The sequence below is a fragment of the Capra hircus genome, chromosome 4 (genome assembly GCF_001704415.2).
Source record: "Capra hircus breed San Clemente chromosome 4, ASM170441v1, whole genome shotgun sequence".
NCBI lineage: Eukaryota > Metazoa > Chordata > Mammalia > Artiodactyla > Bovidae > Capra > Capra hircus.
This window is the reverse complement of record NC_030811.1, coordinates 2,314,339-2,338,498: the sequence shown is the minus strand read 5'-3', so window position 1 is coordinate 2,338,498 and position 24,160 is coordinate 2,314,339. Positions and strand designations below refer to the sequence as shown.

Here is a 24,160-nt window from a genome sequence, read left to right as displayed (position 1 = left end):
TCTTCGCGACCCCATGGATTGCAGCACACCAGGCCTCCCTGTCCATCACCAACTCCCGGAGCTTACTGAGACTCTTGTCCATCACGTCAGTGATGCCATCCAACCATCTCATCCTTCTTATTGCCATAGAATATTCTGGTAACAAGGACGAACAAATTAAAACTACAAGCAACAACACGGATTAATCTTAAGACACGACAATGAGCAAACGAAACAAGAGTGGGAGGAACAGATACAGAGGAATCCCGCTGGCGTAAAGTTCACCCAGAGGCAACCTTTGGGCCCGATGGAGCGAGAGGACACCCCTGCCCCCCCACCTGCCCAGGCCTCCAGGTGAAGCTGCTCAGGGCTTGGGGCCCACGTTTCCTAACTGGTAACGACACTGTCCCAGGAAAACTAGGTTTTCAAGTCTCTCCCTTCTTCGGCGGAAGAATGCGGACTAGCAAACACACCACTGGCTTGCAGAGGGTTCTAAATGGGGGTGTGGCCACTCAGGGATCCGCACTCACGTGGAGATATCCAGACCCGGACCTCACGGCGCGATGCCCGTGGGGAGGGGGCGGGGGTCGCTGGGCCGGGAGGCCGTGGTGGGAGCGTCCCCAGAAACAGCCCTGGCCGCAGGACCACTGCTTGCCTTGGACTCAGTCCCGCACAAACTCCGGGGAGTAAGAAGCAGAGTCGGACCCCTGGCCCTCGAGGGGCAGACAGCATGACCCAGAAGCCTGGATGGATGTGGCGGGGCCCTGTGGGGCTGGCCTGGTGCCCGCCCATCACGCGGGAGGCAGGACGGGCCCCTGAGCTGGGAAGGGGGGATGGGGGGGGAGCAGCTGTCACTCTCTCGAGTCCTGAGTCCTTCCCGGGACAGGGGCGTGGGGGCACTGACCAGGGGAGATGCCCGCGGCTCCGGGAGAGAAAGGGGGGCCTCGGGCCCACCCGGAGCCGTGAGTGCGGGAAGGAGGCTGAGGCCGGCCCCCGCGGCTCGTCTCCCACCTGGCCTGCCTCCCAGGGGTCGTGCCAGCCTCTTGGCGCCCCACCCGCTGGCTCCGTGCTGCCTTCGGGAGACCTTCGATGGCGCTGCGCTGCGCTTCCGGGCGGGCCGGCCCACGCTCCGGGGGCTCCCTTTCTGAGTGCTCCCTCCCCAGCACTGCCCTCTGCTCGGGGCTGCTCCACAGAACCTCTTTGTTCTGCATGGAGCCTGCTCTCTGTCCACCACTGTGCACTCGGGACAAAGAGGCCTGAGTCACCGCTGACCACGCGGCCCTGCCCTGCCCTCCCCTTCCAGAAGCGCTGAGCTCATCTCCTAGCAGGACTCTGGGCTGTGGGACTCCAGTTTCCCTTTCCAGTCCTCTCTCCTGTCCCCATCCCCCACCCCCCCCCAGCCTTCCCTTTGATGTTGGAGGTGATGGAGGAGGTGAGCAGGGAGCCTTGTCTCATGAGCACCCGTGCCGAAGGACCCCCGATCCTAAAGAGAGAGAGTGGGCCCTGCAAGGACACACGGCTCAGGGGGAAAGATGGACCCCAGAAAGGTGGGTGCTCAGGTCAGCGACCAGACTCTGCTCCCACCAGGCCCATGGAGGGCAGTGGGCTTTGCCCCCGCCAGGCTAGGGCAGGAGCCGGGCTGGGGTAGGGTAGGAGTGGATAGCTGCGGGGTGGGGGGGTGTCCTCTGGGTTCTGGGGAGGGGACTAGACTGAGGGACCCCCGAGTCCTTCCCCTGCTTAGATTCTGAGCATCCTGCCTCGTGGGGAAGGCTCTCTGGGCAGCAGCGCCGTCCGTGCTTTTCGTTTGACTTCAGTTTCCCGGTGTTGGTTTCGGCGTCCGGCACCGCGAGTCAGCACGTCCGTGTGCTCTTTCTGCCTGGTCCTTCTCTCATGCAGGTTACTCAGAGTGCTGAGTAAGTGCCCTGAGCTGCCGTCCCACCGTCAGCCCGAGCAGGGGCCGGCAGCGTCCCTTCCACTTAGCTCTGCTGCCCCTCGACTTCGTGACGCTGGCTGAGGAGTGATCGTCGTGATCCTCTTACTCTTTTGGAGGACAGCTTTTGCAGCATGTGAACCTGAGTTTCCGTGTATGTTGAACAGGCAATGTCGCATGTTTGATGACTGGCTCTTGTTGGCACCCGGGAACTCAGGTCCTGCCCCTCTTCCCTTTGGGACCTGCTTGGCGCCAACACGGGGTGACTTTTCTTAGCGGATCTTTGGAGACGGAAGTTCACGTAAAAGTGACGGAGCGGGGAGGGCACTGCGTGTCTGCAGGACGGAAGACCCTGGGGGCTGGCGGGCGCGCTCTTCTGGGGCCCCAGCTCCACCACGGGAGAAGGACAGCGTGCCTCTTCACTGGGGCAGCTCTCGGTGGACAGGAAAGCACTCTGATGCTCTGAGTCGGATGGCATTTCCTACTTTACGGGGATGAAACATGCCGGGAAAGTTAAACGGGGTGGCAAGCTCGTGCCAGCTTGCCCGGTGTTCCTGGTTCCAGCACGGAGAAGGCCTGCCTCCAGGGAAACTCACCGGTCCAGGGACGACCGGAGACCATTCCAGGACAGGCTGGGGCTTGAACTCGAGCCCCTGAACTTGGGGCCTGCTCACGACGGAGGCTCTTGCCTGGGGGCTGCTCTGTGCTGACCAACGGTTGTGAACGCTCATTGCGTCATCAGTCCTTCCACTCAGCGGACGAGGACTCCCGGGGCGGGATCGCCGGCTTGATTGGGTCCAGCTGGGACCCCGAGCCCCGTCCTCAATGCACGCTCGCCAGTCCTGGCCCCCCTCTGTGTGCATGCGCAGTGGGGGCTACCTTGAGTTCCTGAGCAGGGGCCGCAGGGGGCTGACAAGCCCTGAAGACCCGCCCTTTCCCTGAGCCCCCGGGGGATGATGAGGAGGAGGATGGAAGGGGGTGCCTGCCCCCTTCACCAGGCGGCCGCCTCAAGTGGCCTGGCTCGACTCCTGCCCCAGGAGCTGGTCTGCGTGGGCCTAGTGCCTCACCAGCCCCAACCTGAACCCGAACCCTACCCGCTTGTCTGGACCCTGGAGGCGTAGGGTGGGGCGGCCCAGGGCTGGGTTTGGGCTGTGGAAGCCATGTGCTGTCTGCCCTGGAGCTGTTCTCAGCTGGAAGGGCTCTTTCGTCAGCCTCTGCTGCCGTTCCCTCTCCTGCCAGCTGTCTGTGACTCTGCGGGGTCGGGGGCAGAGGGAGCCAGCAGGGTGGTGTCAAGGTGACCTCACGGGACCCTTAAGACAAAGCCAAGCGGGGAGGAGAGAGGCCTCGTGGCAAAGGCAAGCACAGAGCGCAGGCACAAAAGTCTGAGGATGCTCAGAGTTGGGTGGGAGCCCGTGGTTCCCCGGGAAGCCCGGAAAAGGGTGGGCCTCCAGGTGGAGCTTTCTGATGCGTTTCAAGAGCTTCTTGAGACAGAGTTGCTCAGTCCCCAAGGCCAGAGTGGAGTCTCAGGAGGGCCAGGCACATCCTTGGGTTCTTCTAGAAGGTTCCTTCAAAGGAGCTGCTCCAGACCCTTCCTCAAGGATGCAGCTACAGCCAGGAGGCCACGTGTGCCCCCACGGGGCCCGTTAGGAGTTGTCTGTCCTCCCCTGGCCCTGCAGCTTTCTCCAGAGATGCCAAAAAGCAGGTGTATTTAGCAGCACCCCCTGCCCTGCACGCTGGGAACAGCTGAGAAGCTAAGTTCTATGAGGCTCTCCGTTTAGGTGCCTACATTGTGTCAAAATGCCAGAGTTCGTGATGATAGCCACTTTCCTACTTGTCCCCTTAAGAGTGCCTGTGGATTTTTTTGCTTCTGCCAGTTTGCAGACCTGAAGACCTGTGACCTATGACCCCAAGACCTGTCACGATCCTGGGCAGGTGTCAGTGGAGCTGAGTTTCTGTTGGGCCGGCTACCACCTTGACCTCCAGGAAGGAAGGGGTTTGAGAGTCAAGATCAAACGACTGTCGGAGAACGTTAGTGCAGACGCTCCCCACCCCTGCTTGGGGCCTCAGTGATATCAGGGGCTGCTCCCCTCCTTTCAGCCCGCTCTGCAAGCTTGGGTCCTTCTCATGTTTTGCCCAGGGTCCTGGTCTCCACGTCTTTGCCCATTTGCTGGCTGTTTCCAACGGTCCCCAGGTGTAGTGAAGCGTGGTACCCATCTCCCAAGTTTCAGGATGTGGTGCTGGGCCGTGTGCAGAGAGGACCTGCTAGATCAAGTCCACTCAGGCACCTGTTAGAGGGCTGTTGGCTGGAGCTCACTGTCCATGAACCAATGGGATGCACTCAGCACGGAGTCTTTAAACAGAAACAGGCAAAAGAAGCGCGTATGCTGATCAGTTGGCAAAATGAGAAGCCTGAGGCTCGTGGGCACCCAGCCCCATCTTTCCTGGGAACCACGGCCCAGTTCCTGACATCTCGGTGCTTGTGGGCTTTCTAGAACACAGCTTCCACGATAAGAGGGCTGGCTGGGTCGTACCTCCCCAGAGATGCCGGCTGGGCTTGGGGGCTCCCCGAGGCCCCTTGCCTGGTGCCCAGCTGCGGCTACCTCTCCTTCCGGGCCTGGCCGAGCCAGTGGCCTTTCAAACAAGCACCTCTTTATTGCCACGGTTCCCGGGCCACGATAGCATTTGTTTATGATGGGAAAATAGGCCTTGGCTTTGCGTGGCCTTGCTGGTTGATGCCACAGTGCTGACTTCTGCCCCCGAGGCTGTCACCTTTATGGGAGTGGGATGGGGGACTTCCTGCTGGCCAGGCAATCTCAAAGGGCACTGTGTGACCTTCCAGGCCCGACAACAAAAGGATTTTCATCTGGCGGGGCATTGCTCGCCCTGTGGCTGCCCAGCGTGGTCACATTGTCCGTGACCTTCAGGACAGGACCGCTTGGAAGTTGGGTACAGGAGCCCACTTTCTCCCGGGACAATGGAACCTCGAGTGCCAGCCATTCTCAATGCCCGGCCCGGCCATCTGTCCCGTTCAGAACCGTAGGTGTCTGAAATAGATGACGCTGCAGCAAGCGGGCCTTGAGAACTTCAACTCTCGGCGGGGCCTGGCTGGCAGCCACCCTCGGGCTCTCTCTCGGGACGTGTTGCAAAGGCGTGGGGGTCTGGGGGGCTCCCGGCCCTGGGGGCTGCACCCCTACATTCCAGAAGCCCCAGCAGACCCTGGATCTGGCCTGTCTGACCTCTCCTGGATAGATGGCAGGGCAGTGAGTAAAGTCTCACCCCCATGCGACAGGACTCGGGCGGGGCGGCTGGAATGTCACGCGGTACAGAGGAATGTAGCAGGTCGCACAGCCGGACGCACACAGACCGGGCCTTGTGGGGCTGGGGCAGAGAAGCCGGCCTTGTGGAGGACCATGGGGGCGGGCGAGGCTGCAACGAGGGCTCTCCTCCCCCAGGAGAGGCACTGGCCGCCTGTTCTCCCCAGTATCCAGGGTTTGCCTCCCACCACCCATCATGGGCAGGGCGGCCTTCATGCCTAAATCACCTGGGGACTGCTTTGTCTCCTGATGGAATCCCAGCAACATGTGGAACATGGACACTGGGGTTTATGGCTCCGCTGCTCGGTCTCAGGGGTGCTCGGCTCATCTCTCGGCCTTGGTGTCCTTGTCTGTGAAATGGGTGCTGGACGCTGACGTTGAAGAGTGGTGGGGCCGCTCCTGTAGCCTGGCTGGAGGCCCATGTCCAGAGGGAGGCTGTCTGCACACACTGCTGCCTCCGCCAATAGGCCTGAGCCTGGTTACCAGCAAGGGGTGCTGGGAGAGGGCAGGGAGCTGGCCACCCCCTCCCCGCCATATGGGTGTTGAAACCTCTCCTGTGACTTGCTCCTCACGGCGTGGAAAGTAGCAGTGAGGTGCTGGTGGGACGGATCAGGCCAGTGGGGCAGCATGCTGCTCTGCACGGCTCTACGGGTGCCCGAGGACAGGGCCCGGTGGGAAGCTTGTTGGCAGCAGAGCTGAGTGAGGACCCATGGCCCCGGGACTCAGTCCCAGGCTCCCTTGGTGGGCGTGGTGCTGAGGACCGCTCCTTGCAGGCCCTGGGGGAAGAGCTGGTGCTCTGGGAGGCGGGGAGGGGGCCTGGCACCCAGGGAGGTGGCGCTGAGCAGGTGGGGGGGTGGTCCCTGAAGGCTCCTGTGGCCCAATTGATGCTGTGATCTGCAGCGACTGCAGACGGGACCAGCTAGGGGACTCAGAACTTTTGGACCCACCTCAGAGTGGCCCAGGGTCTGGCTGGGGGCGGGCCAGCAGATAGCAGGTGAGGAATGAAGCTGACTGCTTCAACCTGGCCCCCGGGGTGGCCCCCAAAGCCCCTCGCATCACCCAGAATGAGGGGAAGGGGTTGGGAAGGGCCTTTGACTGGTCGATTGGCCCACTCACTCTTGCCTGAGAGATATATGAGCATCCGTGTTCTGTGCGGTAGGTAACGGGGCTCCAGAAGGTGAACAGAGGAGAGAGAAAAACCTTTCCCACAGGAGCTCATATCTCAAGAGGAGAGAAATGGCAGACACACAAGTGAGAACACGCAGCTGCTCCTGGTGGCATCTGCTGCGGACGAGACAAGCAGGGGGCAGGGCACTGGCCAGAGGGGGCGGTGCCAAGGCAGGCAGGGTCCAGGGGTGCCCCAGGGCTGGCGGGGAAGGGCCCCGAGTGGAGGGGGCCCCGAGCGAGCCTGGCCGTGACCCGAAGCCCTGGAACGCGTCTCGTTGCTCATGGGGAGCTTGTGGGTCACACAGACCTGGGGCGCTGGTGCAGCAGGGCACCTGCCTGGGCAGCTGGGTCCTCAGCGAAGGGGGGGCACGTGAGGCCAGCATGCCTGCCCCTGACTCGACAGGAGGTAGTGATGACCCGTGGTGAGGAGGAATCAGCCCCGCCGGGCGCAGCTCAGCACCACACGCCCTGGTGTCTCCCGTGATGCTGGGCATGCGTGTCTCAGGGCTGCAGATGGGGAGACTGAGGCTCAGGGCGGTGGGCACGAGCGGTCACAAAGTGCTGACCGCGCAGCTCGGGTGGGAGGCGTCCAGGCTCTTCGGCTCCAGCTGCCAGTCCCCTCAGTCCCTTGTAGGCAAGGTGTTGGAGCCCTGGGTCTCTCCTAGGTGAGCCTTGGTTGGGGGGGGTCCCAACACGTGGGTGCCCTGCTCCGGGAACATGGGTGGGGCGGGCACTCAGCACAGCCCCTCTGCCCGGGGTTGGGTCAGCTATAAAAATACCCAGCCTGGGTTTCTGGCGTCCTGTCCTTGCAGTATTGGATTGCATGGTTATAGCTCTGCGGATGGGCCCTGATGGGCCGCAAGATGTCAAGCGGCAACACCGAGATGAATGCTCTCCTTAATGCCCGGTTCTGGCTTCGACCTTGTAGGGCAGCAAGGGCCCGGCCACCTTGCTTCTCCAGAATTTTGAAAAAATTAACTCCTTATTCTTATCTCAATCGTTTGCCAACTGTTTGTTTGTTTTTATCTTGAGCTCAAGTGTTTTGAAGAGGGGGGCAGGAGGGAAAGAGGGGAGGGTGGAGGGGAGGAGGGAAAGAGGGGAGGGTGGAGGGGAGGAGGGAGGGAGAGGATGGGGGAGGGCAGGAGGGAAAGAGGGGAGGGTGGAGGGGAGGAGGGAGGGAGAGGATGGGGGAGGGCAGGAGGGAAAGAGGGGAGGGTGGAGGGGAGGAGGGAGGGAGAGGATGGGGGAGGGCAGGAGGGAAAAGAGGGGGAGGGTGGAGGGGGAGGAGGGAGGGAGGGAGGGAGGAGGAGGGAGGGAGAGGATGGGGGAGGGCAGGAGGGAGGGAGAGGATGGGGGAGGGGGAGGGAGGGAGAGGGAGGAGGGAGGGGAGGGGGAAGGGAGGGGAGGGGGAGGAGAGGAGAGAGGAGGAGGGGGGGAGGTAGGAGGAAGAGGATGGGGGAGGGGAGGGGGAGGGCAGAGGAGGGGAGGGGAGGAGCACGTGGGAGGAGGCACCCTCGCCTGCCCCCCAGTCCCTGCCCTGCCCCCGATGTCCAGCTGACTGCGGGGCCACCCTGCGCGGGAGCCTGGACGAGCGGGCGCCCTGGGTCCCCGCGGCAGCTGCTCTTCCCCACGTGGATCCTGCAGCGTCGTGTCTCTTGCCGCAGCCGTGTGCCCTGCGTGCTCCAGCTCTCCACCCGCTCTGCCCGTCTCTCCTCTCTCCCTCCTCGCCCGCCTCCTCCCTCAGCTGGGTTTTGTTTCCCGCCCACCCCCCCGGAGGCCTGGAGGGGAGACCCTCCCACCTGCTTGCTCAAGACGCCCGGGTGTCCTGAAGCGGGGCGGGGCCGCTCTTGGAGGGGGCTTTCCCGACAGTGCCTGTGGGGGTTGGGGGTGCCTTCCGGCAACCTCTACCTGCCTGTGGGGTTTACCTCTGGGCCCCTGACGACCCTGCAGGAAGCGGGTGGGGCTGCAGGGGCTCCAGGGGCCGGAGGGGCCACACTGGCCCCTCCTGCTGGTGCCATCCTGGGTCAGTGGAGAGCAGGGGGAGCTGGGGGCAGCTCCTTGGTGAGGGTCCCGCCGTCCAGCTCGTTCCCGACTCTGCCCCTCGTGAGGGCGTGTCGGGGACCCGAGTGATGAACCCTAGGGGATGTGGAGTCCTGTCCCCCGAGGACTCGGGTGATGCTTAGGGTGGCCAGTGGTGCCATTTCCTGCTGCCCAAAGCCCTGCAAAGGAGAGGGGCGGGAGCCCAGGGATGCAGTGGGCAGGGCTCTGCCTCCGGGGGCCTGGGCAGGACAGAGGAGGCCGGAGGGGCAGGAGAGAGGGCCTGAATCCGGTGCCTTACCCTGTGTCTTAAAACAGCGGCAACTCCCAGGTATGAGCTTGTGAACACAGGAAAGGAGGCAGGGGGCAGGGGGCTGCAGGCTCACTTCAACACTGTTGTGAAAGGCCCCGCCAGCCCAGGACCATCCTGAAGGAAATCATCCCCGGATAGTCACTGGGAGGACTGATGCTGACTCTGAAACTCCAGTAAAAGTATTGGCCCCCGTGATGGGAAGAATTGACTCTTTGGAAAAGACCCTGATGCTGGGAAAGACTGAAGGTGGGAGGAGAAGGGGACGACAGAGGATGAGATGGCTGGATGGCGTCACTGATTTGATGGGCATGAGTTTGAGCCAGCTCCGGGACTAGGTGATGGACCGGGAGGCCTGGCGTGCAGCAGTCCATGGGGTTGCAAAGAGTCAGACACGCCTGAAGAACAACAAGCCCAAGAAAGTGTCCCTGAGCCCCTGCCCTCCCATTTGGTCACAGACACTGGGACCTGTGTTCTCCTGGTGTCAATGGCAGTGGAATGAACCGGGGAGTGACGAAGGCACAGGGGCAGCCCGAGCTAAGGGGGCAGAGGACCCCCACCCAGACTCATGCCTTGTACTCCACTGGACAGGACACACTCACTTTCTCTTGAAACCCGTGCTGCGTCCCGTGGAGGAAGTACCGTGGCCCTTCAGAGACACTCCTGAAAGGAAGACGAACACTCCGAAGCCTCACTTGTCCTGCACTGTGGAGTCAAACAGACATCCAGCCACTGGGGCCGGGGGCTGTGGGTGGCGCCCATGTGCCCACCTGGCCTGGTCGTCAGCTTCAGTGGGTGTGGAGAAATCTCCCCTGGCCTCAGCCAGAGGCTGGGTTCTGAGAGGGACCTGATTTGCACTGGGCATCCTCACTGTCAAAAGATACCTCGGGTCAAACCATTTCAGGGGTCCCCCAACCTTGGAAATCTCAGAAGATTTTCTACATTCATGATGGGAGCCGAGAACCTGAATCGGTCATCATTTTAGAAACCAGAATATTAGAGACTCGGCTGACTCAGCTTGACAGCTTGTGTGTCTGACTGCTCTGGCCCTGCGCGCAGTAGGTCCTCAGCAATTGGGCTGGAAACGAAGATGAGCTGCGGTTTGAGGGAAGGTGGTGGGTGGGGGAAAGTTGGAAAGAGGGAGAGAAGGTGGGATTTCATTTCCTGCCATTCCGCGTCCGGGGCACAAGCATCCGTGATTGCGTCACAGGGACCTGCCCTCTAGGGAATACATCAACCCTCCTTTCTGAAATCTGCAGCAGCGGGGCCTGGGGTGCAGCTGTGGCTCCCAGGGGGGATGGTGCAGACCTTGGTGTGCACAGAGCTCTCTCACAAACGGGGAGGAAGAAGCTGGCGGGCAGCCCCGGATGACACGACGCCTGGCGTTTCAGGGTCGAGGGACCGATGAGCCGCCGATGGAGGCGCCAATGGGGCCTGTGACCCCTCCCCGCCACGGAGCTCCGTGTCCAGGGGCGCACCAGCTGCAGGGCGGCAGGGTGCTCTGGAGACACGCGTGCCGGTGCCCCCACCTGGCTGGCCGCGTCCGCTGTGGGGGCTGTTGTGGACTCCAGGCCCCGCCATCGGTGTCAGCGTTTGCAACCCATCTCAGATGATGCTGGCACACCTGGGGTCCAGGACGGGGCCTCTGAGCTCATCCAACAGCCTCACCTGGTGGGCGGAGGGGCTGAGGCCGGGGGTGGGTAGGTGGTGAGACCAGAGTGTCCCACCCCTGTCCAGCGTCCCAGACTGGGCAACGTCCAGGAGTGTCCCACAGACTCTTGCCTGCTTGTTCTCTGGATCCTCCTTGATTCCCATGACAGCTGGTTTGCGGCCAGCTCCAGGGGGCTCCGGTGCACGACGTGGGTGCTGGGGAGGGTCAGAGAGGAGGTAAGGCAGGTACACTTGCTCCTACCTGAGACCTGAGGAAGCTGAGCCCTGGCCTGGCTCACCCGAGGTCCCCCGTGCACAGAGCCAGACGCCAGGGAACACGCCAAGCCATCAGGTGCTGCCACCTGTTGGATCCACCAGCTGTCCAAGGAGGGTGTGCCCAGAGGCCGATGGATAAACTCGGAAACCCACGGTGCACTTGCCTCGGCCGGGCACAGTGGGTCTGCCCTGGATTGCTCCATGGTGACCCACAGCTCACGGCCACTGCATCTGGGAGCGGCCACATCCCTCAGGGCCCCATATGGAAGCCTCTGGGGGGTCCTGGCCTGTGGCTTTGGATGTGTGTGTGCTGGGCTGGAAGCAGCAGATATGGTTATAATACTCGGTTTCCAGGAAGTGTGAGTCTGTCTTGGGCCTGAGATTTTGGACCAAAGAGCTTTTTAGAGGATTTGGAGCTAAGAATCCCCAGACTGTATGGCCCCCGTGACCAGGTGCCCTGCGCATTCCCCAGCCCTGGGGTGAAGCGTCACATTCCTATTCGGAGGCACACCCCACTGAGTCCTTTGGGCCTGCTGGCTGGATGTGCGATCAATTCACTCCTCCTCAGGGCCTGGCTCAAAGCCCTTCTCTGGGAGATACTTCTGGGTTTATCCAGCCCTTGTTTACTCATCCACTAATTTACTTGTTCAGAAATGTTCACAGGATGCTCGCTCTGTCCCAGGACCACGGAGCTTCTGATGACAGGGACAGAGCTGAAGTCTCCAACACCATCGAGCCTCTTCCAAAACTCCCCGGTCCCAACTCGGGAAGACCCAGCTCCGAGGTCAGCAGATAGTGGTGCCTGTGCTGAGTCAGTCGCTGCCTTGCACATGAGCTGCGTGTGTCTGCCCCTGAAGCCAGAGAGGGCGCATCTTTGATGTCCCGACAGGTGGGTGTGGGGATGGGTGGAGGTGGCTGGGTGGACCTTCTGAAAACTCGCTTTGAAAAAATCGATATGACTTCATAGCTCACCATGCGCACGTGTTATTATTAGTAATTATTGGGAAAGAGTGAAAACAGAAATCTTTATTTTTTAATGGGGCGTGATTAAACTTTAATGACCAGTGACCTCACGAAATGAATGCCGCACGATGTAATTTGCCCATCTCTGCTTGTGCGTACCTTCTGGGTATTAGAAAATTACATAATTAAGTATAGATTACCACAGGCATGTCTTTACACATTTTATTATTCGTTAGAGACTTAGTAGTAATACTCTGTATTTATATGTGCTTTTCAACAGATTATCTCCAATCACTTTACAAATATTATCTCATTAATCCTTTGCAATAGTTTCATGAATTTCTCTATTTGATGGATTAAAAAACCACAACCTGCAGCAATTAAGTGACAAGCTGAACATCGTACACTCCACGCGTCTACCAGGGAAAAGGCGGCTTCACCAGCTGTATCCACCTGGAGAGGGTGTGTTCTCATTAAGTCAGAACCGAAGGTTAAAAAAATCCTTTCCAAGCGCTCAGGAAAATAAGTAGAAGTAGGATTGTTCATCGTAGAACAATCATGGTGGCTGATTCTTCACCATCCTTCATCGTTGAAGTTCTAGAAGAAGATTGTAGATGGAGCTTTCAAAGAGAGGTGTTTTTTTTTTTAATATAAAGCGTCTGCCTCCAATGCGGGAGACCTGGGTTTGATCCCTGGGTCGTGAAGATCCCCTGGAGAAGGAAATGGCAACCCACTCCAGTATTCTTGCCTGGAGAATCCCATGGACAGAGGAGCCTGGTGGGCTGCAGTCCATGGGGTCACAAAGAGTCGGACACGACTGAGCGACTTTACTTACTTACTTACCTGCATCCAAATCAGGGCATGGGAGCAGGAAGCCGTTTGTTTCATATTCACTTGCAAACTGCTTTGTTGCTTGTGTTTGTGGACCATGGCTGTAGAGGTTACCATCACGGAGCAAGACGGCACCCAAGGACAGCAGACGGTGCCCAGTAGCAGCAGAACCCGTTCCTGGGCCCTTCTGGTGATGAGCCTTCTTGGGCGGTTTGGGCCTCGTTTCCTGAGGGTCCTGTGCATTCCGCTCATTGCCGCTGTCCTTTGGGACCCTCTGGTCAGGAGGCTTTGAAGGACGAAGACCCGCTGCTTTCTCTAGTCGCTGGCACTTCAGCCCGTAGCAGGCACAGTCAAGCCTCTCTTTATACACAAACAAAATATTCGGGGATTATGAGTAGTCCAAAAGGCCTGTTTGTCACGCAGATAATTCTTGTTTGTTTTTCTCAGCTTTACTCTCAGGAAAATGGGTGGGAGTCTGGGTGGCTGAGCTCATCTCAGTGGAGTCTGCAAATTGTCAGACCCTGGGAATAAGAGCACTGTGGGACTGTAGTGTGTTTACGTATAATTATCACTAATTTACCAGTTCAGCTTGATGGTGCAGGGGAACAGTAAGTGCATCAGATCTTTATTTCATGAGTAATTCACGGTGGAGGCTCTGAAACAAATTACCTAATTAATTTGTGGAAACTTGACTTCTTGAATTTTTAAAATTATTATAGTTTTACCTTTGTTAGTATTCACGAGGCAGTCACCTGCAGTTTAGCCTTCAAGTTGAGCAGGAGGAAAGAAGGCCTCTGTAGTCAGGAAGGAGTGGCTGTCTGCTACTCAGATGACCTCCGTGGGAATTAGGGGTCTGCTCTCTCCCGATGGAGGCCCAGGGCACATGCTATGCGGAGGAGGGCAGTCTGTCTGTGGGGTTCCGGTCTAGGATGGACCTGTGACGGCTGATGGACGGGGAAGTCACAGTGGAGAAAGGAGTTGGCGCCCGAGTGGGGAGCCCGTGTGATTTCGGGTGTCTCTCGGCCTGTCTGTAGACGAATTCCCCTGCCTGTACCATAAGCGAGTAGGTTAGTCGAGTGCTTTCCACACTTGGATGTCATCTACTGGAAAATTTTAAAAAATGGGCATGTAACCTTGGGGACTGGCCTCTCTCTCTGCGTTTCTGTCTCTGTGTCCTTCTCTCTCTCTCTCTCTCTCTCTCTCTCTTTCTCTCTCTCTGTGTTTCTCTCTCCTTTTTACTTATTTATTGTTAGAGACTGAAACTCCCGTACTTTGGCCACCTCATGCGAAGAGCTGACTCATTGGAAAAGACTCTGATGCTGGGAGGGATTGGGGGCAGGAGGAGAAGGGGACGACAGAGGATGAGATGGCTGGATGGCATCGCGGACTCTATGGACGTGAGTCTGAGTGAACTCTGGGAGTTGGTGATGGACAGGGAGGCCTGGCGTGCTGCAATTCATGGGGTTGCAAAGAGTCGGACACAACTGAGTGACTGAACTGAACTGAACTAAGGGACTTTAGAAAGCCCTCCTATTATTAGCGGGCTTCCGAGGTGGCTCAGTGGGTAAAGAATCTGCCTGCAACACAGGAGATGCAGGCTTGCTCCCTGGGTCGGGAAGATCCCCTGGAGGAGGGCATGGGCACCCACTCCAGTGTTCTGGCCTGGAGAGTCCCGCAGACAGAGGAGCCTGGCGGCTACAGTCCCTGGGGTCACACAGAGTTGGTCGCGACTGCGGTGACTGAGTATGCACGCACTGTTATTAACACCATCCTTTCATGAATGACAGAACGTTCTTGGACTGAAAAGACCAACTTCAGAACAAAGGTGATCTTTTCAATTGAATAAGCTTGAATTTTTATGGACAAGGCCGCCGCTACTATCCTTACTGTCCTCGTTCCATCGGTGGTACCTCCTCATGACTGAGGACCAGCGTATGGGAAACCCTGGGCCCAGGGCCCCTGCAGGCCCTGCAGCAGCCCCCCTGATCATTTTTCGGGTCCATGAGCCAAACCCAAAGCCTGCCCCGGGACTCTGTCCGTGCTCTTCCCCTGCCTGGAACCCTTGTCCTCCAGTCTTTCCTGAACAGACCTCGTTTACTCATCTGAGTCTCAGTTCAAGGGCCACCTCCTCTGCTCAGATGTCAGCTATCACCGGGCCGTCATATGTAAAGCACCTGGAGCAAGGCCTGGCTTTAAAATGAAGGCAATGATGAAGGCCTGGCGCCCGGGGCTGTCTCCTGAGGGCTTGGGTTTTCTGGGTCTGCCCACTGCTCTGATGCTGAGACCCTCCCTGACTCACTCAAGTGTCCCCAGCTGTTGTGACCCTTCTGATGGCAGGCACACATTGGTCCTTACCTCTGGCCTCCGTCTCTGAGGCTCAGTGACTTTATTCCATGCATGAGTGAATAAATGAGTGGACGGACAATATGAGATTCAATCTTTACCTTCAAGAAGCTAGTGCTAATTGGTGTAAAAGTGTTTATCTGTAAACAGTGAATGAGGTGATGTACATGATTGTATTAAGCTCAGTGACCGACTCCCATGGGCCTATAGACTTACTTTTCTGCAAAATTACTTGAGAACTCATATTTTCTCAGTTTTTAGCTTTTGTAGTGCTAGGTACTGTGAGAAGGGCAGGGCTGGGGCCTGCTGGTTTTAACACAATTGAATGAAGAGAGAAGGTGGGTGAAGGAGGAGACGGCGTGGGCTGAGAGCAGGACCCTTCAACCTCAGCATTCCAACCTGAATTTCAAGGCAGCACAGGAGCCTGATTGAAATGTTCTACTTTTCAGTTAAACTTTAATCAGAATATTCAGAGTCATGAAAGAAAGCAAAGAATACTCATAACTGGACCTTCCTAAGCAGGCACCACTAACGTCTGATTTAATCATCATTATGAAAATATTTCCAGGGCCAAACATTGGCAAAACCTCTGCACATGTTGGTGATGATTCCCGGCTTCTGTCCCGAGGTGCACACAGGCTGAATCCTGAGTCAGCTTATGTCTGGGTTTCACACCTGGGAAGCCCCGTGTCTATGTCATGCTTTTCAAATTTTGAGGATTGGAATAAATCTCGGCCATAGAGTCACAGCCCCCGGTGCTGAGCACTGTGCTTCCAGCATTGATCACACGAGTCAATTTCCACAGCAGGTAAGATGGCCTTCTTTTTTTTTTTTAGGAAATGAAAATACTCTGGGTGCTCAAACTCGAGTTTCAGATGCACAATGATATCTTTAAAAGTATAATTATGTCCCCAGTATTGTGTGGGACATACTTATACCCCTAAATATTTGTTTCAGTGAAACTACTTGGGATCTGGGTAGCCGTATAAATCCACCCTCATTGCTGGGGCGATTTCGCTTGAGAGAAATGTGCCAAGTGTTTCTGAGCAGCAGGAAGAGCAGAGGCGTGGGGCACGCTCACTCCTGCCCCCCAAATTCTGAGCAATGCTCTGGCCCTCTCAACGTTTCTCAACCGTCGCACAGCCGAGCTCCTTCGCTCCTCACAGGGGAGGAAGCTGTGGTCCTGCCCCCTGGCCGAGCGTGGCTAAGCCGAGACCGGCCTCTGCAGGCTGGCTGCTCTCGGAGCTCTGGGTGCCTTGAGCATCCACCACCTCTGCGTGGACACCCACACCCAGCGTCTCATCCCAGCTCACACTGGCTGATTTCTGGCCGCACTTAACTGTATTTTTTAAAACAATTCTTTTTTGGCTGTGCTGGGTCCTTGTTTCAGCGCTCAGGCTTTCTCTACTTGCTTCACGAAGGGGCTTTTCTGGTGCGGGCTCCGGGGCGCGCGGACTCAGTGGTTGTGGCCCACGGGCTCCGTGGCTGCACAGGGTGCAGGATCTTAGTTCCCCACCAGGGATCGAATCCGTCTCCCTGCGTCGGCAGGTGGATTCTTAGCCCCTGTACCCCAGAGAAGTCCCTTGCCACACTTATTTTAGAATATGTAACCTTGGTCACCTCGGGATGGACATAAAGTTCTTCTGTCCACGCTATCCTACCCATTCCTAGAGCAGAAATGATGAGCTGGGCAGATGGGAGGGTAAAGGCTGAAAATTATTAAAGTATGCTGGCATGGAGGGAGCGTCTTAGTTTCCTGACTGCCGTGCGACACACTTCATTTATTCTTTATAAAAACCCTGGGCTGTGGGAACTAGTCACAGCCCCGTTTTGCAGACGAGCGAACTGAGGCCATTAGCTACTAAGTGTCCTGCCGCGACTGTGGATGAAGTTGTCAGTGAGCGTGAGTCCCAGGGCCAGGTCCTTCCTCTCTCACAGGCCGCTTACTCTGCCCCTCCCTCCACCTTCTGCCTCAGCAACTTGCTGGTTTCCAGGAGAATCTGCTGGACACATGGCAGCCTGGACACCGTGCAGATGGCCCTCGTTAGCCTGACCCATCTGTCGGGCTGGAGGGTGGCCACGTGTGCCACTGCAGCTGGGCAGGATGCCTCTGCTCATCTTTCCCACGCAGCTCTGCCAGGTGAGACTCATCTGACCCGGGCCTGGTGGCTGCTGGCTGAGCCTAGGGAGGTGGGCTCGCTCCGAGAGGTCAAGGTCAAGGTGGGACAGAAGGAAGGAGGGGTGTGCCATCAGCTGCCTTCGTCTGGAGCAACTCTGTGAATTCTGCACCAATGGAAATGAGTCCTGGAAAGGAAGCTCAGCTTGGTCCATCTGCCCGTAGGCTTTGCAGGGCGAGCGCTCGGCTGGTCTGCAAAGGTGCCAGGTTGAGTGGTGGCCCTGGACCCCCTTCCTGTGTCTTCTGCCTGAGGGGCCCCTCCTGACTGCAGTGTGTGGTCCCCACTCCTGCGCTGCCCCTGAGGGTGCTGGGGCTGCAGGGACAGGACACTCAGGAAGAAGGTGTGTGTGTAAGTGTGCACATGTGTGCATGAGTGTGTCTGGGGGTTCTGGAGTTTGAGCTGCTCCTCCTTAGGGGGTGGTACAAGGCTGTGTCCTTCCTCAGGCACTTCAGGCCCTGGCGGTCCTTCCTGGACCCCTGAAGTCCTCCAGCAAAGCACCACTATGACCTTCCTGACACCATAGCAGTGACTCGTTAGGGAACAAGAGAGAAAAGGAAGCAAGAGTTCCACGGAGGAGACTTTCTCTCTCTGTGGGTTCCAGGATCATTTGGATTTAGGGGCTGCTGCTTTTGTTCTTTCAGACCGATTGACTGGAGATGAGGCTACAGAGGCCATGAGACCAAGGGGCAGCCTGTGAGGGAGTCTGTCCAAGGCTTTGGCGCGGTCACCTTTAATGTCATCAGCCTATGCAAAAAGGCAGCAAGCCAAGAAGCAGTTTCCTTTCATCAGGCTGCCCTGAGGCTCTTCCTATGATGCAAAGAAAAGCTTTTTGGACAAGGAGCCCGAGGGGTGAGTTGAATCTCTTGATTCTACTGTGACCTGAGCAAATGATGGTGAGGATAATCATCAGGATTGCTTGTGTGATGCCCACCACCACCATCACCAGCATCATCACCATCATCACCATGACAACCATCATCATCACCATCGCCATCACTACCGTCCTCATCACCATCATCACCATCCTCACCACCATCATCACCATCACCATGACCACCATCCTCATCACCACCATCACCACCATCACCGTCATCACCATCACCACCACCCTCACCACCATCCTCACCATCCTCACCATCACCACCATCCTCACCATAATCACCATCACCACCATCCTCACCATCCTCACCATCCTCACCATCACCACCATCCTCACCATCCTCACCACCACCCTCACCACATCACCATGACCACCATCCTCACCACCATCCTCACCATCACCATGACCACCATCCTCACCACCATCCTCACCATCACCATGACCACCATCCTCACCACCATCCTCACCACCACCGTCACCATCGCTGCCATCTTCACCGCTTCCCTCACCATCTCCACCACCGCCAGCAGCAGGAGCGCTGTCGTCATCTCCACCGCCGCCCCCGTCGGCACTTGTGCGCTCTCACCACCGCCGCCACCACCACCAGTGCCATCACGCGTGTGGTGTCACCCTGTGCCAGCTAACGTCCTAAATGCTTAGCCATATTCATTCATTGACTCCCCACAACAACCTAAGAAGTTCAGTTCAGTTCAGTTCAGCCGCTCAGTTGTGTCTGACTCTTTGCGACCCCATGAACCGCAGCACACCAGGCCTCCCTGTCCGTTAGCAACTCCTGGAGTTTATCCAAACTCATGTCCATTGAGTCGTTGATGCCATCCAACCTAAGAAGTAAGGTGCTGCTGTTATTATCCTCATGTTATGGGTGATGGAGGACTCAGAGGCTAACCAACTTTGCCAAGCGCTGCACCCAGGAGCTGTGCAGCTGGGATTCGGTCCTGGGGTTCCTGCTCTTGGCCCTTAGGCAGCAGCGCAGTCATTTACTGCTCTGGCCCTCTGCTCTCTCATCAGTAAGATGGCATCATATTTATGTCTAGAGATGCGAGTGAGGGCTGACGGGCGTCCCCAGAGGTGAAGAATCTGCATAGAATGCAGGAGCTGCAGGGAAGATCCCCTGGAGGAGGGCACGGCAACCCACTTCTGTATTCTTGCCTGGCAGAGGAGCCTGGCAGGCTGTAGTCCATATGGTTGCAAAGAGTTGGACACAACCAAAGTGACGTAGTATGCCCGCATGTGTCAGAGCTGAAGGGCTAGGACAAATACTATCGAGAGGCTGCCAGGCATCCACCCTGAAGTACGGAGGAGGAAAGGGGGTTACAGGAGGGATGAGGCAGCGGGGCTTGGGGTGAGGAAGCCGGGAGGACCGTCTCACAGATGGGGCTGCGGGGCCAGGCCTGTGAATGGCCCAAAGCTGGGCCCCGTCTTCCTCCTGGCCGAGGGCCTGAGACACCGCCCACCGGGAGACGTGGACGTTGCCCGCCCATGCTCTTGTGGCCGTGGGTGCCGTAGCCCTGGCGTCGGGAAGCTCATCTCGTCCCCATGCCACCTGTGGCCATTCCAGGTCTGTGTGGGCATCACCTTCTCCAGGCTGCCCGGGGGCTACCGGCTGCTCCCACTTGCAGCCTGGTGTCTTGTAACCTCCCCCCTTGGTGCTGGCCTCTCGTTCTGGAGCAGCAGAGCTGGATTCTGGGGACTGAAGCCTGGGGAAGACGGGAGATTCGCCGGAGGTATGCAGATAGGGGGTGTTCCTGTGTGTGGACTCCCGGCAGGTCTGCGGGAGGGCATCGCTTTGCAGCCCTTCTGCACGTTGGCCTTGTCGCCCGGTAAGGTGCATGCCGTCACTCAGGGCAAAGGCCATGACTTACTGAGCGAGCCCAGCCTTTGTGTCCTACAGAACTGGGTTCAAATCCCAGGTCTGCCAGCTACTCCCTGAAAGGCTACTCCTCAAAGACTCTTTTTCCTTGTATATTCAATGCGATTAACAAAAGGACCGTGATCGTCATGTTCTGAGCGTAGCCCCTGGTGTATATTAGATGTCCAGCCCTTGCCCTCAATGCCCCCAGGAGGCCGTGTGAGGAACACGCCATTTGATGATTGCCTGATTGAAAGCTGCTGGCCAGGTGCAGGTGCAGGAGCAGAAAACGGCCTGAAGACAGGTTCCATATGCAGTTAAGTGCGCAGTGTGCTAGGGCCTGAGAGTTTGAGCTGTCAAGAAAACACTGCAAATGGACCAGCCTGGTGTAGGGTGTTTGCTAGCACACGGAGTCAGAGGGCACCGCTGGGTTCCATTCATCTTCATTTTGGGGATTTTATTTAGAGTGAATCGTAAGAAGACATGAAGGCAGGGATATTTTAGGACGAGGGACAATGGGGACTGGCTTTGAATGCGCAGGACAGAGTTATCAGAGATTAAGTCAAAACTGATAGGTGATGAATCAGTAGCTGGAAGGGAGGATAACCCCAAGGAAAAGAAGTTCAAGGATAAGGAAATGGGTGGGAAATCTATTGTGGTTATTTCTAGTTTCCTAGATAAATGGTTATAAAACTTGGAAAAATATTGATTGCAACCAGCCAGGAGCATAAATGCCCTGAAGAGGCTTAGAACGACTCTCTTCTAGAAGATCTTAGAGGATGTGAGAAATTTCTCAGAAGCGAAGTCTTTGTGACTTAAAATGCCTCACGGCAGGACAGTGCTGTCCCCCAGGAGCTATGGCTGAGGGTCCAGTGTCAGGGGCCCGAGCCCGTACAGGGGCCAGAGCACCGGGGACGCACAGGGACCCAGGACAACTCTGGTGAGCAGGGGTGTGGCAGGGAGGAGCAGGACAGAGGCACCCCTACTGGGCAGGCTTCTGGACAGCCTGTTCTCATGCAGCAGCTTCCTTTCCTCTTCCCAGCTCTTTCCTCTCCCAGCTCTGAGAACTGAGTCCGGGAGAGAGCTCCGTCCCACCCTCCTGCCACGGGACACAGGTCCCGGTCCGCGTGGACATTAACCGATTAAACAGTGTGGACAGCGTCGATCATGGCAGCCTTCAGGGCCGGCTCTGCCTGGTGCCATCTGCCAGTGCGGTGACATAGAGCTTGTCCCATGGGGCTGTTGGTACTGGAAAGGAGTGGGCACTGGGAAACAGTGATTCCCGGGCCAGCGGCTGCCTGAGGAATGAGGTCTTGGTGTCAGTAGGATCCTCCTTGACAAACCCAGGGACGCACGGCTGGGAACGGGCCTAGAGATGGGCTCGGAAGCCGCCGTGGAGGCCTGTCCCGCGCACCAGACCTGCTCAGGTTCGTCCAAAGGCCCCAAAGTCACAAGAAGACAGGCTCACGTGCGTGCTGAGGTTATGTAACCCACGAAGGACAAGGCCCACCCCTCAGCAGGTTAGGTCATGAAGGGCTGTGAAGAGAGCAGGCTGGGTGCTTCGCTTGGAGTGAAGATTTGGGGTTTCAGATTTTGTTTTAAACCTATGTGTAGACTTCAGCTTCTTTGGTGCTCGGTCCTGTCTGACTCTTTGCGACCCGGTGGACTGTAGCCCACCAACACCCTCTGTCCATGGGAGTGTCCAGGCAAGAACACTGGAGTGGCTGCCATTTCCTCTTCCAGGGGGTCTTCCCGACTCAGGGATCGAACCCGGGCCTCCTGTGTCTCCTGCGTGTAGGTGGGTTCCTTACCCCCTGAGCCATTAGGGAAGCTGAGTTTATTTAAAGTTATTTCAGAAACATGCATGGCTCTTGATGTGGATTTTCCAGCTGGGGGTCAGAGTCTTTGACCGGGGTCCTTGGACGTAGCAGAGTTGGGGGTTGATGCCTTCTCATGCCCTGGGAGAGTTGCCTTGCAAGGTTCTGATGGAGGCAGCCATTCAGCTGGGCTGTTCTCGGGCTTGGGTAGATGGGGGCAAAGCCCCTCCACTATTCGGGTCTTGGTTTTCTCATCCATAAGGGAGAAGCTGGGCTAAGATCAGCCCCCGCTCCTATTTCTAGAGGAGCTCCGTCGTTCGCTGGGAGCACCAGGTTCTGGGGACTGAATCACTCCGCAGCCTCACATCCATCCAAAGGAGAATTCCATCTTCCTTCCAGAAGGCCAACACGACACAGCAGCAAGCAGTAACAGGACGCGGGTTTCTCCGTACGGACATTCTGTGGCACAGATACCACCTTTCCTCTGTCGGTTGCACTGGAAGCGTTCACCATCTCTAATAAGAAGAAGACAGCATGGCTTGATGACTCTGGTTAAGTGGTCAGGACCCTGCCTTGTGCTCATAAAGCAATTACACCAGGCCCTGAAATGGCCCTGTTGATTTATTAAGCAGTGCCAGGCAGGAGAGCTGGAGCAATTTCTTGTATGGGTTGACACATAGGTTTAAAATACCTGAATGGTTCAATCTGGTATTAGTATGAGTTTTCCTGAAAGGAAAAGTGGAGAAAGGGTATGGGACACTCCCTCTGAGATGGTAGGCTCGGCCAGCGCGGACACTCTTCATCCTGACTCAGGTGCTGGGTGGTTGCAGCTCGCCCAGGACACAGGGATCCTTTCCGGCCATCTCCCCTGCCTCCCTTTCATTTTGAGCCCGGAAGTGTTGTAGGTATTTTCCCTTAATAAGCATAAACCCATGGTCCAAAGTTCTCCCTGGACAGCCTGATAATCGGCAAGACAACGTGTTTATGCACTCAACAGATATTTGCCTGGAACCCACTGCGTGCCAGACACCCCTCTAAATTCTGACATGCCGCGGGAGGGAATGAGCCTCCCTCTGTCATGGAGCTGACAGGTTGGAGGGCAGTAAGGCCTCTGTTTTGTTACGAAATAGGTTGTGCTTCTGTGACCTCGAGCGAGCGTCAGACAGAGCCCTCCCCTGCCCACCAGAGGCTGTTCCCCTGGGGGCCGAGCTGTGCCTGCAGCCCCGTCAGCACCCGGGCAGGGCTGGGTATGGGGCTTCGGGGTTCATTGTGGCATCCAGCGCCTGGCACGATTCTGGGCACACAGTAGGTGTTTTTTGAGTATGCAGCTATTGTATGACTAGCTTTTTCCTAGAAAGCATTCTGGGTTCTAGTCACTGGTGAGTTCCCACGGTCAGGAGAATGTCTGTTCTGTTTTGTTTTTCTTGCTTTTTCAGGGAAGCAGCTCATTCACGTGGGACGAATAAGGCTATGCCTGCCCTTCAGGGATGTTCTCTTCGCCTGCCTTTATTTACACAAAGTCACCTGGAAATTGTTCTTAAGACTCGGGAAGAAATTGTATCATGCTCCTAGATCATTTGCAAAACGGTTCTTCCCCAAGAATCCTCAGAAGGATTCAGAAACCATCCAGGGGAGAAAATGCTAATGTCCCCGCATCTTTCACAAGCCAGCTTTCTTCAGCACTTGAGAGGACTTGCCAGAGATATTTTTGGTAGCTCGCTCAAACTGAGGGGCTTCAGGAAATGCACCGTGGGACGACGTCGCCTGCACGCTGCTTGTCCTGTCTTTGATTTTCCTGTCAGAGGCTCGGACTTACCCAGAATCCGCCTGACTTGGCATTTCCTGACTTTCGGCTTTGGACCCAAGCGTTGTTTAAACAAAGGGCGTGGGGCCCAGTGGGGGTGGGGACCGGGCATTGTTGGAATATCACACGGGATAAAAAATTAGATGTCCCTGTCAGACTAAGTTTAGGCCTGTGAGCCATTGTTTGCTATGTGACAACAATGCTTGTCCATTTTATGACAGTGAAAAGAATTAGCAGGGCTACATGCTCTGATGTAAGATGTGAACTGGGTGAATGGGCGTGCTGAGTCGCTTCAGTCGCCGCCCCACGGTTGGCAGCCTGCCGGGCCCCTCCGTCCACGGGATTCCCCAGGCAAGAATCCTGGAGTGGGCTGCCATGCCTTCCTCCAGGGGGTCTTCCCGAGCCAGGCATTGAACCCGTGTCTCTTATGTCTCCTGCGTTGGCAGGAGGGTGCCACCTGGGAGGCCTGAACTGGGTATTTCTCTTAAACAAAAATCTGCACTTAACTGCCCGTTAGCCATCAGACTGCCAGGTAGCAGTATATAGAGTATATTGACCTCCCTGGGTGGGGAGACAGCCTTCTGGAATGACAACAAGGTGGAAATAGTCGAGCCTTAGCCTTATTTCTATGGAGGTTGCCGAGGTTTTTGTGAAATGACCTATTTACGGAAACAAATTAGCCTTTGCTTGTATCTTTCCCTGATCTACCAACCAAGAAAACGAGCTTGATTTTTTTTGTTTTTTGCTTTCTAAATGTTGTAGGGGTTCAGATTAAATAATCATCGTCTTGGTTTTACTAAAATAAAGTGAAG

The 24,160-nt window shown here is 56.9% G+C and overlaps 1 long non-coding RNA gene across 1 annotated transcript; it reads left to right on the top strand.

Moving 5' to 3' along the window:
• On the top strand, positions 1,392-24,160 carry LOC106502075. Its single transcript, XR_001917925.1, has 5 exons — positions 1,392-1,526; positions 11,315-11,552; positions 15,369-15,608; positions 17,619-17,826; positions 22,981-24,160. It is a non-coding gene; the product is annotated as an uncharacterized LOC106502075 (long non-coding RNA).